This window comes from Sabethes cyaneus, chromosome 1 (genome assembly GCF_943734655.1).
Source record: "Sabethes cyaneus chromosome 1, idSabCyanKW18_F2, whole genome shotgun sequence".
NCBI classification, from domain to species: Eukaryota; Metazoa; Arthropoda; class Insecta; order Diptera; family Culicidae; genus Sabethes; species Sabethes cyaneus.
This window is the reverse complement of record NC_071353.1, coordinates 85,203,105-85,222,509: the sequence shown is the minus strand read 5'-3', so window position 1 is coordinate 85,222,509 and position 19,405 is coordinate 85,203,105.

Genomic DNA, 19,405 nt, shown 5'->3' with positions numbered 1-19,405 from the left:
TTATAGGTGCCGAAACTCGATACCATATAATAGAAAAGGAACTATTTGCCATTGTATGGGCAGTAGATTATTTTAAACACTTTATTTACAATCAGCGGTTTATAGTGTACACTGATCATAGACCGCTGGTGTCAATCTGGAGATTGAAGGAAACCTCTCCAACATTCACGCGATTACGCCTTAAACTTCAAGGGCTTGAATGCGACATACGCTACAAGCAAGGCCACGAAAATATTGTTGCCGATTTTCTATCTCGCCCGTATGCAAACGAGCTTGAGACAACCGAACAAAATAAAGTGAATCAAATTGCAGCCGTAACCAGGTTACAGCGCCGGCAGCAAGCCGCGCAAAGTGCGCACGTCAGCGGCAACGCCGGTGGCATACAAGACTTGGCAAATATCGATATTTCAGATAGCCAGAACATAAATACTGCGATCAATGACGTAGGTATTACATTTGAGGAGTATAAAGAAATTTTGACGCAAAAACCACTTTGCGAAGATAAAATAAAATTTACGAGCACAATTGTGGGGAAAAACGCAAACACTTCCAATTTCGTGATTTTAAACAGCCGTACAGCCCATAGTGAGCTGTCAAAGCTTTGCGACTTACCGCACGGCATGAAAGACTACATAAAAGACGATGTAGTGCTTATCCCAGATAAGAAAATATGGGGTATGATTTTGGAGGGAAAAAGCAACTCCATGACAGAGTGCAACAAATTTTTCGAAAAATTTGCACGAAGTATCCAAGTAGGGGAAAAGTTGTATGAATCAGAGGAAATTATCAATATCACCTCATTTAGAAAAATTAGGCAACAAACTATTATAGATATAATCTTCGCTGGGCTGTTTGAAAAAGATTTTGTATTATTCAACGCCGATAGTGAGCGAATTAATATATCAGCAGACCAGATCGAAACGGTACTGCATGATTTTCATGATAGTCCACTTGGAGGACATGTAGGCGCTAAGCGGATGCGTCAGAAAATTGGATCCTTGTATACCTGGGCGAATATCCGCCGGGATATTGAGAATTACGTAAGGCAGTGTGATTCCTGCCAGAAAAAATAAAATTTGTAAATCAAATAAAATTCCAATGAAAATAACAACTACGGCCGCAGAACCGTTTGAGAAATTATTCATGGATATTGTAATATTACCCGAGTCAGATTGGGGTAACAAATATGGACTAGTCATGCAAGTTGACCTGACTAGATTTTTAACAATTGCGCCGATGGCTAATCAAGAAAGCATAACGGTTGCTCAAACTTTCGTAGAAAATTTGATTTGTAAATTTGGAGCTCCGTTGGAAGCAGTCACCGATAACGGAACAAATTTTGTTAGCACACTAATGAAAGACGTGTGCAAGATTTTGAAAATTAAGAAAATAACCACAAGTCCGTACCACCCACAAGCGAACTTAGTGGAGCGATCAAATCGCGAGCTAAAAACCTATTTAAGGCAGTATGTTGGAGGAAAGCCCCACACATGGGACCAGCACCTGCCCTTTTTTACGTTTGAATATAACACAACGGTGAATTCATCAACAGGATACACACCGTTTGAACTAATGTATGGTCGGAAAGCTAACATTCCGTCATCAATTTATAAACGTCAAAATGAAGACGAGTTAAATTAGAACACGTATATACAGGAAATGAGGAGCATATTTTTTGAAATGCACCACACCGCGAAACGAAATTTAACACTATCCAAAGAAAAACGGAAAGAACTATATGATCGAAATGCAAATAATTGGCAGCCCATGTGGGGCGATTTAGTTTTGGTTAAGGCTGTTCCGACGCACTATGGGGCAGGACCCTAAAAAGCTCGGACAAAACCTCAAAATTTTTATTTGAGATATTCTGTTAAACTTAATATTCTACGTATAGTAGACATATTATCTATAAGAAATATGCATAAATGGTTTTAATAAGTGTTTTTTCAATAGGCATTAAAGAAGGTGAAACACAGTGTAAAAAAAATTTGGAAAATGAAAAAATAAATATCGTTTAATCTTTTAGCATCTAGCTACCATACTGCTTAAAATTTCATACTTTTAAAACCCAATTCACATTAAAGGGATTATAAACTAGTAGTTTAGGTGATATTAAGACAGATTTTTTACTAGTAGGTTTTGTTCTGACGAAGTGTTTTAGAACAAAACATTTGTTATTTTTGTCCATTTTCAATAGTGTGTAGAAAAAGATTTCCACTGATTTCCGCTCTGACACTACCATCAAATCAACATTCAAGGTGTTAACTAGTAATAAGCAAAAAATTAGCTGCTACTAGTTGCGATGTTCGGAGATATTTAAGTTTTGCGAATGCATGTTTTTCGGCATTTTCGGCCACAAATTAGTAAATGCGCGCGCCAGTGCGAAGCTCATTCCTGCTGTATGTTGAATAGTCATGCTTGTGTATGTAAGATACAACATTAATATCGTTATGAGATACATTGGAGTCGATAAGGGGAATGTAGGTCATTGTAAAGGCGGTCACTTAACAGCTTTATCTCAATTAGCTCTATTTCAAGTCAAATTGACAGTAGAATATGTTCGGTTAGACTTTCAACTCAATTGAACTAGCGTCCATTTTGTTTATTTTGAGTCGAATATGTTGATACGTGTTTGCAGGATAAACAGATTGCTACTCTGTCAGTTACTTGTTATTTTTTGTGCCTTCTGCCAGGCTTTGGCTGAGGCCGATGACGGCCTATCCCGCCACTCGTATCCTTTTGCTGCGTATGGCCAAACTAATTAAATAAAAAATTTCAAATATAACGGAGATCGTACTACGGAAACTTAGTATTATAAATGATCGAGAGGCATACCATAAAATATGCAAAGATGTCCGTAATTTATCCTTTGAAAATCAAAACTAATGCTAACAGAGCAAAAGAAATATGAAATATTTTTATCTTTGCAATGAGAAATGACTTCTAAAATCAGTTAAAACTGTTAATCTATCAAAAACCACTAAATTGTAGGGTAAGTTAACCTATATATAACCCTCTACCTGTAATGGACCCTCGGATAAAATTTCGGTATTTATTAGCTTATATTTCTTATTTCTAGGGATATATGACATAAAACAGAACGTACTAAACAAAACACACATTTGAGTTTTTAAAATTTTAGCTGCGTTTCATTATTAATGCTTTAAAATCGACATTTTCAACAAGTGAAGGTCCATTATACGGTTAACAATGCCATTAGCGGACTCTCTCCATGCAAAACAACACTAGAATTCCTTTAATGGACTCGGTCGTTATTTTATTGTAAACCACAAGGGTCCATAAAAGGAAACTGGACATTTCAATCTGTTTTAAAAAATATGTAAAATTTAAAGATTAGCAGCATAAATTGTTATGTTTAGGATTATTCGAAAGTTACTAATATTGTAAGTGCCATCGGTTGGGTATTTAGCGTTACGAGTTCAAAATAATTTATAGAAAGGTTCACAAATGGTTGATTTACCCTATACCAGAATAATATTACTAAATTACTCTTGATATACAGATTGTGATAATTTGTCGTGCGACTACCAATTTTGACTGCGCACTGAAAAAAAGGTGTTTGGGTATTTAAAATATTTATAGCTTGATTCCAGTAAGTCCTACAATTTTGGTATGTTCAGTAACTTTACGTAACTTTACAGGTCAAACAACTTTTCTGAAGACACAATATTTCTAAAGTCATTATTTAATAAGTTAGACTTCAACGCCATCTGTAGGAAAAAAATACAACTACTTAAAATTTACAAAAGGATGCGAAATTTTATAACAAACAATGTTGCTGAAGACAATAAAGCTCTACGAAGCATATGAAAGAAGTTATGAGGTTTTGTCCGAGCGCCGGCTCAATCTGCCCCACTGTGCGACGGGAACAGCACAAAAATTACAGAATAATTGGCGAGGACCATATGAGGTGGTCGAATTACCGAGCGAAATGACGACGGTAATTAAAAATGGGAACTGATTGGAAAAAGTACATAACAATCGTCTAAAACGATATTATGATTAGCAAAGTAAACAACTGTATAAAGTAATTATAAAAGATAGTAATTAAAAATAATCAATGTACATATGTATATATGAAAAAAATAATATTTTTAATTTTCGTTCTAACTATATTTTGTATACATTTTTATTGTAAATTTGCACTAACCATTTTTTTTACATGATACGAAACTTGTAATTTGCCTCTAGGGTTAAGACGATTTTTTTCCATTTTACTTATTAGAATTACGAAAAGACTCGTATAGTACAAAATACAGGTCTACATACATAACTTTGCATAAAAACAATGGGTTCTCTCTAGAGGACATTTAGAAGAATGGAGATAGGGTAGTCCTTTTCATTTTTATGAGAAAAAAAAACTAATTACACTCGCATTTACCGAAAATTTAACAAGCAATATTTTATAATATTCAATTTTTAATTTTAAGCAAAATGAAGGAATGACGGGTAAGATGAGTACCAGTTTTTTTAGATGGTTCAGAATTGTTATCAGCAGGGTGCTGATTGCCATTTCTTTTAAAGTTTACAGGAAAATAACAGGAGGACAAGGAGAAATATCACAAGGAAGACATTGGATAATCTTTTCTGTTTGCAATTTTTTTTTATTACAGCCAAGATAAAGAGTAGAGAAGAGTCTGGAAAAGAAGGGTATTATAAAGAAAACAGTAAGTATTCATGGGATTTGAAAGGAATAAACAAGAAAACGATACAAGAGATAAAGGCGCCTGGAATTGAGAATTATGGGCTATTTTAAAGAATATTAGTAAAAAGAAATAACACGACGACGAACACTATGAAATAAAGGGACAATGGACAGAGTATTTAAAAGAAAAGAAAAAGCGGGTTTTTTAACTAAAATATGAAAAAAGGGCGAAAAAGGCACTACATAGGAAGCTAGAACACTATGTGGGTACAAAAATCCGGCACAAGGAAATATGAAGTAATGAAACTACACGTATTTGGTACATAGATAACATGAGACACTATGTGCTGGTAAAGAGGCAATAAAGACACCTTTTTGTTATTGTTAGAGAAAGGAACATTATAAAGGACGACATTAGACTGTGGGGAAAAGGATGTTAGGACTAAAAATCGAAACGATGGTAGAATCTCCTGAAGAGGACTTTTGAGCAAAACGGCCGGTAAGACTGTTGAAAAATAAACAAGGTAAGCCCAAAACTAGAGTGAGTGAGTGAGTGTGAATGCGTTAAGCGAATGGACAAGGGCAAGGGCACCCGGAATAAATGAAAGCATGACTGACAGTTCTACCAAGGCCTATTGCCGGAGTTTTCAGGCTAGGTGGACGCACCTACAGAGGGAGAGGGGAGGAGATGCAGATACTGCATAACTAAAGTGGGGGTAGTTGGAAAAAAAATAAAAAGACTTACACGATCGAGAAGATTTGGGAGGAACAGATAAAAATAATATGGATTGGAAATCCCGCATACACGTTAGAGTATGAGAGAAAAGCTAAAAGCACGATGTTAGTAGAAACAAAAATGTTTTCATTGACGTACTTGACGAATTTATACAGCAAGGCATTATTAAATAAACAAACGACCACCCGGAAGGAAAGTCGTTGAAATGGGAGAAAAAGCCCTTTTATATCGCGAACTATTGGAAGTCGCTAACATGGGGCGAAGGGTAAAAGCTTCGCAATAAATTAAATAACGAAGGCAATAGAAAATAATGATTTCTGAACGAAACGACAGAGTTGATAAAAAAAAGGTACCGGCTAGGAGAGTAACTTAAAAGAAAACAAATATGAAATATTTTTTTTAGGCAGGTAACAAAGAGTTAGTCTCTCTCTTTGCACCTTGGCGCGAGAAACAGAAAGGGTATAATAATAGAATAAAAAAAAATCACCAAGCTAAATAAACAAAATCAATTGTAAAGAAAATAAATAAATCAAATAAGCAATTAAATCAAATAGACTTCTTGAAATAGCTATAAGTACCAGCAGTAGCCGAAAAAGAGAACTGGGTCTTGAAGTGATTATGAAAAGTCTTCAAAACTAGGAGCAGACAAAAAAAAAATATACTAAAAATGAAAATTATGAAAATGAATGAATATTACCAATAAAGACGAAGACGATTTAGATAACATGACCCATCGCGAAATTATGTGAGGCAGTCCGCGGCAGCCACTTGTTAATAAAAGCGAAGTTGCTATAAAAATTTAAAATATTCCTTTTTTCGTGAGTTGCGCGCCGACTGAGGATTTAGGAAGTGATTATAAAAATGTATGAATATTTTCCCCGACGGAGCCAGGAACCCGGAGGTGGTGAACGCACGCCGCGCAAGGCGGTAGCCATCAAAGCCCATAGCAAGGCGCAAGGGCAAAACAACGAGTCAGGGAACGATTCGCAGGCGCAGAAGACAAAGACGAGGAATCAAACACACTAGATGAGATACCCATGGAATCAGCGGTAGACGTAGAGGCGACGGAAGTCAAGCGGTTCAATTCGACCTCAGCAAATAAGTCGAACACCGCGAGGAAAGGTCCAAATAAGCAATACCCATGCACGAAGAGGGCGCACGGCTAGCGCGAGCAGCAGATAACCAAACAGAAAATAAACCAACAATCCATCATCACCACGCGGGCGCGTGGACGGCAGATATTAAAATCATTTTTCGAGAATCCGTGACAGCCACAGTCTAAAGGCGAGTCAACGGCAAAAAACCCAAATACAGAACGTAAAGTTGAAATCGCGACACTCCAAAGCACCATAGAGTCGGTTCGCGTGGAAAAATACAAGCAGAGCATTTTTCATGCTATAACACTTGCATGACGGGAAGCATAAACCCGCTCATGCCATCCTTCATACATACGAATATGCGGAGAGGCGACACCCTGAGCTGACGACGACGTACGGTACATAAACCCGTCCAAACAAACAGCTGATAGAACCGAAATACCGTCAAACATTATTGGAGTAGGTTCTGGACACCAGCGACCAAGTTATTTTCGCTGATGCAACAAGAAAACGTATACCATATGACTGCACAGTGGAGCAGTAGGTCAGGGTTGCACAGCCAAGGCAACCCGACTCCCTGATGAGGACCCGAGGCAATTGACGAAGTACGACGAGGGGACATAAGAGGCGAGGAAGCACGACGACCACAGCGAGGCAGAATTGTTTCGACTCGGCGATTTGCCCCGACACCACTATACTACGGTACGAGCCTTTAATCACGGGAGAGAAACGTAACCAGCAACGATTTGATGAAGCGAAAGACGAGACGAGGGAGACACCAGAAGCCATCCAATATGGTTTCGAAGCAGTGGCAAATATTATAGTACGCAAACGTTATTCAGTTTTTCTATGACATTATTATATTCTATTTTTTTTAAATTCTATTTTTTTTAAGCAGTGGCAAATATTATAGTACGCAAACGTTATTCAGTTTTTCTATGACATTATTATATTCTATTTTTTTTTCTCTAATAACATTATAACATAATAACATTATGAGATAGGAACCCGGTACCATTAATAGATTAAATTGAGGAATGGGGCTAAATTGGCCATAAGAGGCTTTAGCACTTATCAAAGACAAGTCGAATATATATACATAATTGAAAACCATAGCATACTGTTTCCACCTGACGTAGAGCTCCTCCACCGCGCAGAATTTAATCTTACCTGAATATGCCCATTTTACTTACCGAATTGCTGCGCCTCTCCTGCAGAGACGCACAGCAAGCTTCTGAGGGTGGGAAGTGAAGCGACCCTCATTTCCCGCTGTAACACTATATTTACGCATTTTCATCTAGCCGAACCCGGATGAATCAACCCCGGTCGGCTAAGAACATAAATTCCGCATTCTATCCGATTACCCGCGCCGGTCAGTGACTCGATCGAGCGACGGCGCCGGTAGGGCAAAATACTTCAATGAAAAACAGCGCGTTTTGCACCATTCTAGGTTAATGAACGCGCAAGTTTCTTAACCTGCCGTAACGAACGTTTTGCCGACTAAGGCAAACAACGAAGCGCGGAACGGTTCGTTGACAAAAAAACAAAGTTCCCGCGCGAGGGGCTAAAATGTATGCGCGAGAGGGAAGCTCTACGGACAGCGTGAGGTCTGCCGCTAGGCAGAATAGGACGGAACTACCTCGAGGAGGAGGAGTTTCCTTAGGGAAAATAGTCTTTAGCAAGTAAGAATGAACTTGGTGATTTTTGAATAAAGCTAATTCGGATTTGGCACGCCGACCCGTCTGGTCGGTAGTGCGATTTAATTAACTGTTTTAATGATTCTTCCCCTACACATGTAATTTTTTATGTTATATAGTTGATATTTGTATGCTTTATTCAAATTTATGATCCATTAAACGAAAAACTGCAAAGTTTGTCAGTTACGAGACCCTCCCCCGTATATAACGTATATTCGTTATGAATCAGGTAAGAAGCAAAATGATGTGATAAAAATAGGAAAGAATATTCTTGCCGATTTTTTAGCGCCTGATGACAGTCGAAGGATAGTAGACTGAAACCCCTAACTAATACACCAGGAATCCTGTTTCGGCTTCCCCAGGATTCCTATAACTCGGTGGCGGAATTGTTTTGCGACACCGAGAGAATCTTTGCGATTCGTGCAAGGGAATGCGAAACATGGATTCCACAGGATTCTTAAGATCGGATACTTTAGGATTCTAAATGAGATTCCTTAGGATTCTAAATGCCGGATTCCCTTGGATTCTAAATATCGGATTCCTTAGGAGGATTGGATTGGATGGAGGATTTTTACCTTTGTTATACTATAACAAAGGTTTAGAAACTGGTGGAAAAACACGAAAGCGAACCGAGGTCCGGAGGGCCGAGTCACATATACCAATCGGTAGGGTTCGACGAACTGAGCAATGTCTGTGTGTGTGTGTGTGTGTGTGTGTGTGTGTGTGTGTGTGTGTGTGTGTGTGTGTGTGTGTGTGTGTGTGTGTGTGTGTGTGTGTGTGTGTGTGTGTGTGTGTGTGTGTGTGTGTGTGTGTGTGTGTGTGTGTGTGTGTGTGTGTGTGTGTGTGTGTGTGTGTGTGTGTGTGTGTGTGTGTGTGTGTGTGTGTGCGCTTCATTTTCTATCGCTTGTTTTCCGGAGATGGCTGAACCGATTCGTTCGATTTTACTTTTGTTTGAAATGTATTATTGCCTAGTGTATCACTATTGTGTTGTTTCATGGTCCGACTTTTTGTTTAAAAGTTATGAGTAAAAATATGAAAACTACCAGACACGATTTTCTCCGGAACTCGACAACCGATTTCAATGATCTTAGTACCAAATGAAAGCTCTTGCTATAATATAAAAATTGTCAAGAAGTTTTATTGAGAACAGACAAGTAGTTTAAAAGTTAACCTTAAAAAAACCTGTTTTGACAAGGTAATAATTATCGCCTGTTTCTCAGAGATGGCTAAACCGATTTTTGTGCTATTAGTCTCATTTGAGAGGCAATATAGCCGGATAGATCACCATTGATTTGTTTTTTGATTGGACGTTTAATTTGAAAGTTATGGACAATCGTGTACAACACATCAAAATTAACAATAATTTATAATAATTTTGACTAAGATAATGTATCAAGTTTCAATTATTTTAGTATCAAACGAAAGGTTTTGACACTGCGAATGTATCTGCAAAATTTCATGAGAATTGGTTTTGCCGGTCAAAAGATATTAACCCTCGAACATTCGCGCCAACTTTTGTAACACGGTTTACTCGCGCGCACAATAGCCCAAAACCAAAAAAACGTGCGCACTATAGTTTTGCTTGGGAAAACTTGGTCTTAGCTTTATCGAACCTTTGGAAGAGTTTCTTGAAATTGAAAGCTCTATCGTCTGGTAGAAGTTAAATTTTGATTAATCCCCCTAAAAGTGAAATAAAAAAATTATTTGTCTTCAGTTTCAATATTACGCATTGATGTGTTCTGCAAAGTTTTAGAGCATTTTATTACAAGAAATTTCGCTGAAGACAGCAACATTCTATCTCTTCAGCGAAGATGGAAAAATTTTATTTATTGTAAATGAATTTGTAAAATCAGTATTACTTTAGCTCTTTTTGTAATTGTTGTATGACTGGTTCATGTATTACAAAGTTGTACAAATAGTAAAAATACACAACTTTGCTGAATATAGTATGGCACTATGTTTGCTTGTTTAGGAACTGTAGAACTTTGATTATAAAAAATACCCCAATTTTGACCTCGAATAACTTGACTACCAACAGACGGATACATTTTAAACCTTTTACATTTGCTGATAATTCCGCTGCATACAGACCCATTTTTTCATATGAAGAAACGAGAAAAAGTTCCAGTTTCTATTTTCCTAACAAATTAAAGTATTAATGCATTGAATAATTCTAACATTTTGCTCATAACAAGTTTATTGAAGAATATACGTTAGTTAAACCATGATTTGTAACTTTATAACAATATGGCATTTAAAAGACCTTTACTACGCAATGTATATGTTAAAGAATATTGTTTCCTTTTACAACTTACTTTTACTTGCACTTACTTATATTAGGAACAACTTACTAAGCAATTGCTTGAAAAAAGAATCTATCAAAATTTATAAGTGCTCCTATTTTATTCAAATTTCGTGAACTTATTCAATTTCCAAAAATTTTATATAAACCAACGCACTATGCATCGTTAACCAATAGATGAATTATGTTCCAAAGACGTGTCGATTTCTATCTCAAATAGCAAGTAAGACCGTATAACAAAGGTTCCTTTCACCACTAGGTGGATTAAAACAGGTTTTGACGTAGTACTACGTCTTACGGCAAGTTTTGAGATAGGGTGTCATTCCAAAAAATCGAAAAATGCGAGCGTCACGAAAAATGAAAGGTTTTGAGCGCTAATAGCTCAGCGGTTTTCCAATCGATTTTTAATATTCTTACACCAATCGATCGAAAAATCTTCTAAGAATTGACACAAATGAAGAAAAGTATGGATTCTTGATGTTGAACTATTGAAAAATTGAAAATAATGAACCTATGTTGTACCAGAATTCTCGCTTCGTGGGTGGTGATTCCTGTTTAGAAATTTCTACTGGAAATTTCTACTTATCAAAGGATCTTTAATTTATCATTTGATAAGATATAAATAAATTATTATTTATTAATTATGATTTCAACCGACTCTTGGTCTAAATGAAATATTTTGTGGCTGGGAAAAGCCACTTTGAGTAGAATATGCTTTCCCTCCTCAAAGTGGCATAAAAAACCAACATCTTTTGACGTAGGACTACGTCTCTGTTTACTATCTGGGACTGGGTAGCACTTTGTTAAAACGAAAATAGAAGTGTAACGTTGGAATGAAAGATTTCAAATGCTCATAACTACTAAACTACTGAATGAAACTGAACAATTTATATGTCGTTGGAAAGATAAAATGATCAGCTATTTTATGGAGGGGCGAGAGAGCAATTTTATAGACGGCGTAAGAGGGGGGGCTCCTATACAAATGAAACACAAATTTGCACAAAACTCTAGAACTAATCATGCAAATGGAACCAAATTTGGCATGTAGGGGTTTTAGAAGATAGGATTTTTTTCGATGGTGTACTGAGACCCCTTTCGCTTCCATAAAGGGGGTTCCTATACAAATGAAATTCAAATTTCTTCATAAATTTAGAACTAATCAAGTAAAAGTTTTCAGTGTCAGTCATTCACTTCACTTCATTAGTCAGTGGATACCGGAGATATTCCGGGTTATCTGGGGGTATGTCAAAAACTGATTTTTTTCATCGACTGTATCTTTTTCTGACATGGAAATTTATTCATCTTTATATTTTATCCCAAAACTAGATTTCATTTCCAGCCGATTGGTGAAAAAAGAACGGAAATCCGACGAGAAACAACCAAGTTACGGCCATTTTTGTAAAATCAGTACTAGTAACATCTATTGCTCTGGCTAGTTTAGGACATGACGCAAACCATGTCCATATGAGCATCAAACGTTAAGATTTTATGAGCCATTGACACTGGAAGCATTAACAGTTCCGTAGTGTGCCATGGCAACCCTGTAGCAGGTTCTAGGTACACTCAAAATATTCTGCACATAACTAATGGTAAATTTCCATAAAAAAAACTAGATGATTATCATGTGCCGCATATAAACACAATCCGCCTAGAAATACACAAAGCAATTATGCGGATATAAATAGTATGTGCAATCATACACATAAAAAATATACGTATATGAATAGTATGTGCAAAAGTTTCGCGTACCCATAAATTATAACTGTGTGGCATATAAAGTTCATTGATTAGGCATATTGCAAATCTATGTGTGGGACACATAGAAACTATACGAAAGTTTTCTCAGTGTACCCCGGCCAATGGGGTCGTTTCAAGGAATATTCAAAATCATGGTAATATGGGTGTCAAATTTCAGGATTTTCAACCCTCGTAAATTTTTGAAGTTTGACATTCATATTGGAATGGTTTTGGTTATGTTTTAAAATGGTCATAAAGATAAGACATTACTGGCAACATTTCCAGAACTGATTTCACTAAAATGGCCATATCTCGGTTGTTTCTTGTCGGATTTCCGTTCTTTTTCGACTAATCGACTGGAAATAAAATCTAATTTTGGGATAAATTATGAAAATTAATAAATTTCCATGACAGAAAAAGATACAGTCGATTAAAAAAATCAGTTTTTGACATACCCCCAGACAACCCGGAGTATCTCCGGTATCCGCTGGCTAATGCAAATTTTGAAATATTTTTGGAAAACTAGGAAAATTTCTCCGTCGAATGCAATTGATTTCATCTAAAAATGTTCAATTTTGTAAAAGTTATGGCCGTTTGAATTTCATCAAAATTTTGCCTGTCCGATCATTTTGTCTAACCCCTGTATGACGTGCCATTCGAATGTCCTTCCCTTTTGACATGAATGGCAACAGTCGCGTAAGTTGACGGCGTTGATATACACTTTTACTCTTTTACTCCGAGAAGGTTTTACAAGCTTACTTTCACAGCTTACCGCTTGTTAAGGCCCAGACACAATGCTTACGGATTTTACTACGTTGCGGATATTTGACAGAAAACCCATGGAAAATCTGTCAAATTGCCGCAACGTAGTAAAATCCGTATGCATTGTGTTTGGACCTTTACATAGCTGAAAATATGGCACATACGCAAAAATTTCTGTTTAATTTGTATGAGAATCCTTATCCTCCTACCACAGGGGTGAGGGGTCTCAAACCATCATAAAATAAATTCATGCCTCCATAAACACCCACATGCCAAATTTGCATCCATTTGCTTAATTAGTTCTCGAGTTTTGAGAAGAAGCCCCCCCCCCTCTTAGAAGGGGAAGAGGTCTCAGTACACCATAGAAAAAATTCTTACCTCCAAAAAACCCCACATGCCAAATTTGGTTCCTTTTGATTGATTAGTTCTCGAGTTATGAGGAAATTTGTATGTTATTTGAATGAGAGCCCCCCCTCCTCCTAAAGAGGGGTCTCAATTCACCATAGAAAAAAATCTTGTTTTCTGAAACCCCCACATGCCAAATTTGGTTCCTTTTACTTGATTAGTTCTAAATTTATGAAGAAATTTGAATTTCATTTGTATAGGAACCCCCTTTATGGAAGGGAAAGGGGTCTCAGTACACCATCGAAAAAAATCCTATCTTCTAAAACCCCTACATGCCAAATTTGGTTCCATTTGCATTAGATTTTCCCGTCGAATGCAATTAGTTTCATATAACAATGTCCAATTTTGAGGAAGTTATGGCCGTTTGAATTTCATCAAAATTTTGCCTGTCCCGATCATTTTGTCTAATCCCTGTATTTGCGATGAACGTGCTTTGGCTTTAAGGGGGTATAGTACTTTTTACACCATATGTTTGGCCTTATTTCAAATATTTTTTTCTCGATAACGCGGAAGGCGAATCGATTCGGACTTTTGCATTCTAAACATTGTATTTTGGACTAGTATTTACAATTTTGTTTACCTATAGGAACCTCTTCCCCCCTCCCCTACGGCTCCTTGAACATGATCATTCGAAAAAAACATGAATTGTGGTACCATGGATTGGCGCTCGGGGGCTTATCCGAATTGAAAAATTCCAAAACTACATGAAAGTATACTAAATTATCTCGTGTTTGACCCATCCTTTCTTTAAAATTCGAACGCATAACAAAATGGCGGACATTCAAACATAAAAGTAAGTCGAAAAACTTGACTTTAAACATTTCTAAAAAATACAAAAATTGCAATATCGAAAATAGGATGGGTCAAACACTAGATAATTTTGTTGGCTTTAAAACAAAAAAAAAAGAATCATGAGAATTGCTTGAGCCGTTCTTGAGATATTTATGGTACCGACTTTGAAAACCTGGTTCCGAGAAAAACGGCATTGAAGTTTTTATGCGCTGTGCAATCGTTCCAGACATGCGCGGTACAAATAACTGTAACTTTGTCATTTTTTGGAATTCATCGAAACGGCTTCAAACACATATGCTAAAAATGTTAATCTTTTGATATAAGCAATAAAAAAAATTTCGATTTTCTAGAATTGAAAAAGTACTATGCCCCCTTTATATTATTTATAACCAATGGCCCTTTTAAAGGTCACAAGGGAGTAAAAGTAAGATTATTGAAACAAGTCAAGCTACGCATAATCATATTAAATACAATAATCTGGAGACTGGTCATTTATTACTATTTCAACCTCTATGATGCAAGTGATTTTTAAAAGAAATATTCTGTCTCAATGGTTGCAGGCGTTGTACTTATAAGTGAATATAATATACTAGCTGACCCGACAAACTTCGTATTGCCACAAAATAACCTGTGTTGTACATAAATCATGAATCTTGGATGATCTTTGTCACAATCTTGAGTTTTGCAAGTTTCTGAGGAGTTCAACCTTAGATGATTCATTTTGGCAGTTACGTAACTATGAAAGCATCCCAGGTAATTAATAAGCATCACCAATGCTATTTAAATGTAGGCCAATAAGCATTAAAGTCGCCTTAAATGCTAATTAAATGCTATTTTGGCAAAATATACAGCTACTTTACTGATAACCTTCTTATAGTGCTGACAATGCTAATTTACAGCTAATTACCGACACGAAGAATTTGAATACAATTTTAGATGCCAATTTACAACACCTATGCAGTCAAAAACATAATATACAACAACGTGCAGTATAAAACGCCAGATACGCTGATTTGCTACTTATGTTAATGATTATTAGTTACCAGGAATGGGTAGTTTAATATACAAATTATACAGTAAAGTAGAAAACAACTCCCCTGTCCCCTCATTGCATAGCCAGAAAGCGGATAGTAATATTCGTCATGATTGTACAACATTTCGCCGAATATCATTTTGCGAAAAACGTTAAGTGGAATGTACCATTTCACGGAAAACTTTTTTGTGGAAAGTCCCATTTCGCGATCCTCTCCTTACTCGCTGTCGCTCGTTCCAGGAAACCCAGGTAGACCTAGGAAAACAAATAAACCTAGACAGTAGTGATTTCTGCGGGGAGTTGCCTCCCCCCAGTGGTCGGCGCTTCCGACGGCGGGTCACCGGCAACATTCGCGGCCGTCTCGTCCTGAATGATCTAGTGTTACTATAGATAGCTTTCGTGGTCTTGTTATTGACTAATGTTTTATGGAAGAGTCACGAATTTCTCGAGTTCGATTAGTTTTTGAGTTTCGCAAAAAAATCTGTTTTATTTGTATGAGAGTCCATATCCCCCTACCACAGGTCTCTTAACTATCATAAAATAAATTCAAGACTCCAAAATCTCCCACATGCCAAATTTGGTTCCATTTGCTTGATTAGTTCTCAAGTTATAAGGAAATTTGAATTTCATTTGTATGGGACCCCTTCGCCCCCCTCCTAAACAGGGGAGGGGTCTTAATTCATCATAGAAAAAATTTCTGCCAACTAAAAGCCCCACATGCCAAATTTGGTTTCATTTGCTTGATTAGTACTCAAATTATAAGGAAATTTGTATTTCATTTGTATAGGAGCCCCCCTCTTAAAAGGGGAAGGGGTCGTAATTCACCATAGAAAAAAATCTTGCCTCCAAAACCGCTTACATGACAAATTTGGTTTCATTTGCTTGATTAGTTCTTGAGTTATGAGGAAATTTGTTTTTCATTTGCATAGGACCCCCCCCCTCTCCTAAAGTGGGGAGGTGTAATTCACCATAGAAAATATTTTTGCCTCCAAAAACCTCCGCTTGCCAAATTTGGTTCTATTTGCTTGATTAGATTTCGAGTTATGAGGAAATTTGTATTTCATTTGTATAGGAGCCCCCCCTCCTAAAGTGGGGAGGGGTCCTAATTCATCATAGAAAAAAATTTTGACTCCAAAAACACCCACATGCCAAATTTGGTTCCATTTGCTTGATTACTTCTCGAGTTATGAGGAAATTTGTATTTCATTTGTACGGAAGCCCCCCCTCTTAAAGGGGAGAGGAGTCATAATTCCCCTTCTAAAGAGGGGAGGGGTCCCAATTTACCATAGAATAATTTCTTGTCACCAAACACGCCCACATGCCAAATTTTGTTCTATTTGCTTGATTTGTTCTCGAGTTATGCAGAAATTTGTGTTTCATTTGTATGGGAGCCCCCCCTCTTAGTGGGAGGAGGGGTCTCTAACCATCACTAAAACCTTTCCTGGCCCCAAAAACCTCTACATGCAAATTCTCACGCCGATTGGTTCAGTAGTTTTTGATTCTATAAGGAACATCCCGACAGACAGACAGACAGACAGACAGACAGACAGACAGACAGACAGACAGACAGACAGACAGACAGACAGACAGACAGACAGACAGACAGACAGACAGACAGACAGACAGACAGACAGACAGACAGACAGACAGACAGACAGACAGACAGACAGACAGACAGACAGACAGACAGACAGACAGACAGACAGACAGACAGACAGACAGACAGACAGACAGACAGACAGACAGACAGACAGACAGACAGACAGACAGACAGACAGACAGACAGACAGACAGACAGACAGACAGACAGACAGACAGACAGACAGACAGACAGACAGACAGACAGACAGACAGACAGACAGACAGACAGACAGACAGACAGACAGACAGACAGACAGACAGACAGACAGACAGACAGACAGACAGACAGACAGACAGACAGACAGACAGACAGACAGACAGACAGACAGACAGACAGACAGACAGACAGACAGACAGACAGACAGACAGACAGACAGACAGACAGACAGACAGACAGACAGACAGACAGACAGACAGACAGACAGACAGACAGACAGACAGACAGACAGACAGACAGACAGACAGACAGACAGACAGACAGACAGACAGACAGACAGACAGACAGACAGACAGACAGACAGACAGACAGACAGACAGACAGACAGACAGACAGACAGACAGACAGACAGACAGACAGACAGACAGACAGACAGACAGACAGACAGACAGACAGACAGACAGACAGACAGACAGACAGACAGACAGACAGACAGACAGACAGACAGACAGACAGACAGACAGACAGACAGACAGACAGACAGACAGACAGACAGACAGACAGACAGACAGACAGACAGACAGACAGACAGACAGACAGACAGACAGACAGACAGACAGACAGACAGACAGACAGACAGACAGACAGACAGACAGACAGACAGACAGACAGACAGACAGACAGACAGACAGACAGACAGACAGACAGACAGACAGACAGACAGACAGACAGACAGACAGACAGACAGACAGACAGACAGACAGACAGACAGACAGACAGACAGACAGACAGACAGACAGACAGACAGACAGACAGACAGACAGACAGACAGACAGACAGACAGACAGACAGACAGACAGACAGACAGACAGACAGACAGACAGACAGACAGACAGACAGACAGACAGACAGACAGACAGACAGACAGACAGACAGACAGACAGACAGACAGACAGACAGACAGACAGACAGACAGACAGACAGACAGACAGACAGACAGACAGACAGACAGACAGACAGACAGACAGACAGACAGACAGACAGACAGACAGACAGACAGACAGACAGACAGACAGACAGACAGACAGACAGACAGACAGACAGACAGACAGACAGACAGACAGACAGACAGACAGACAGACAGACAGACAGACAGACAGACAGACAGACAGACAGACAGACAGACAGACAGACAGACAGACAGACAGACAGACAGACAGACAGACAGACAGACAGACAGACAGACAGACAGACAGACAGACAGACAGACAGACAGACAGACAGACAGACAGACAGACAGACAGACAGACAGACAGACAGACAGACAGACAGACAGACAGACAGACAGACAGACAGACAGACAGACAGACAGACAGACAGACAGACAGACAGACAGACAGACAGACAGACAGACAGACAGACAGACAGACAGACAGACAGACAGACAGACAGACAGACAGACAGACAGACAGACAGACAGACAGACAGACAGACAGACAGACAGACAGACAGACAGACAGACAGACAGACAGACAGACAGACAGACAGACAGACAGACAGACAGACAGACAGACAGACAGACAGACAGACAGACAGACAGACAGACAGACAGACAGACAGACAGACAGACAGACAGACAGACAGACAGACAGACAGACAGACAGACAGACAGACAGACAGACAGACAGACAGACAGACAGACAGACAGACAGACAGACAGACAGACAGACAGACAGACAGACAGACAGACAGACAGACAGACAGACAGACAGACAGACAGACAGACAGACAGACAGACAGACAGACAGACAGACAGACAGACAGACAGACAGACAGACAGACAGACAGACAGACAGACAGACAGACAGACAGACAGACAGACAGACAGACAGACAGACAGACAGACAGACAGACAGACAGACAGACAGACAGACAGACAGACAGACAGACAGACAGACAGACAGACAGACAGACAGACAGACAGACAGACAGACAGACAGACAGACAGACAGACAGACAGACAGACAGACAGACAGACAGACAGACAGACAGACAGACAGACAGACAGACAGACAGACAGACAGACAGACAGACAGACAGACAGACAGACAGACAGACAGACAGACAGACAGACAGACAGACAGACAGACAGACAGACAGACAGACAGACAGACAGACAGACAGCCAGACAGACAGACAGCCAGACAGACAGACAGACAGACAGCCAGACAGCCAGACAGACAGACAGACAGACAGACAGACAGACAGACAGCCAGACAGACAGCCAGACAGACAGACAGACAGACAGACAGACAGACAGACAGACAGACAGACAGCCAGACAGACAGACAGACAGACAGACAGACAGACAGACAGACAG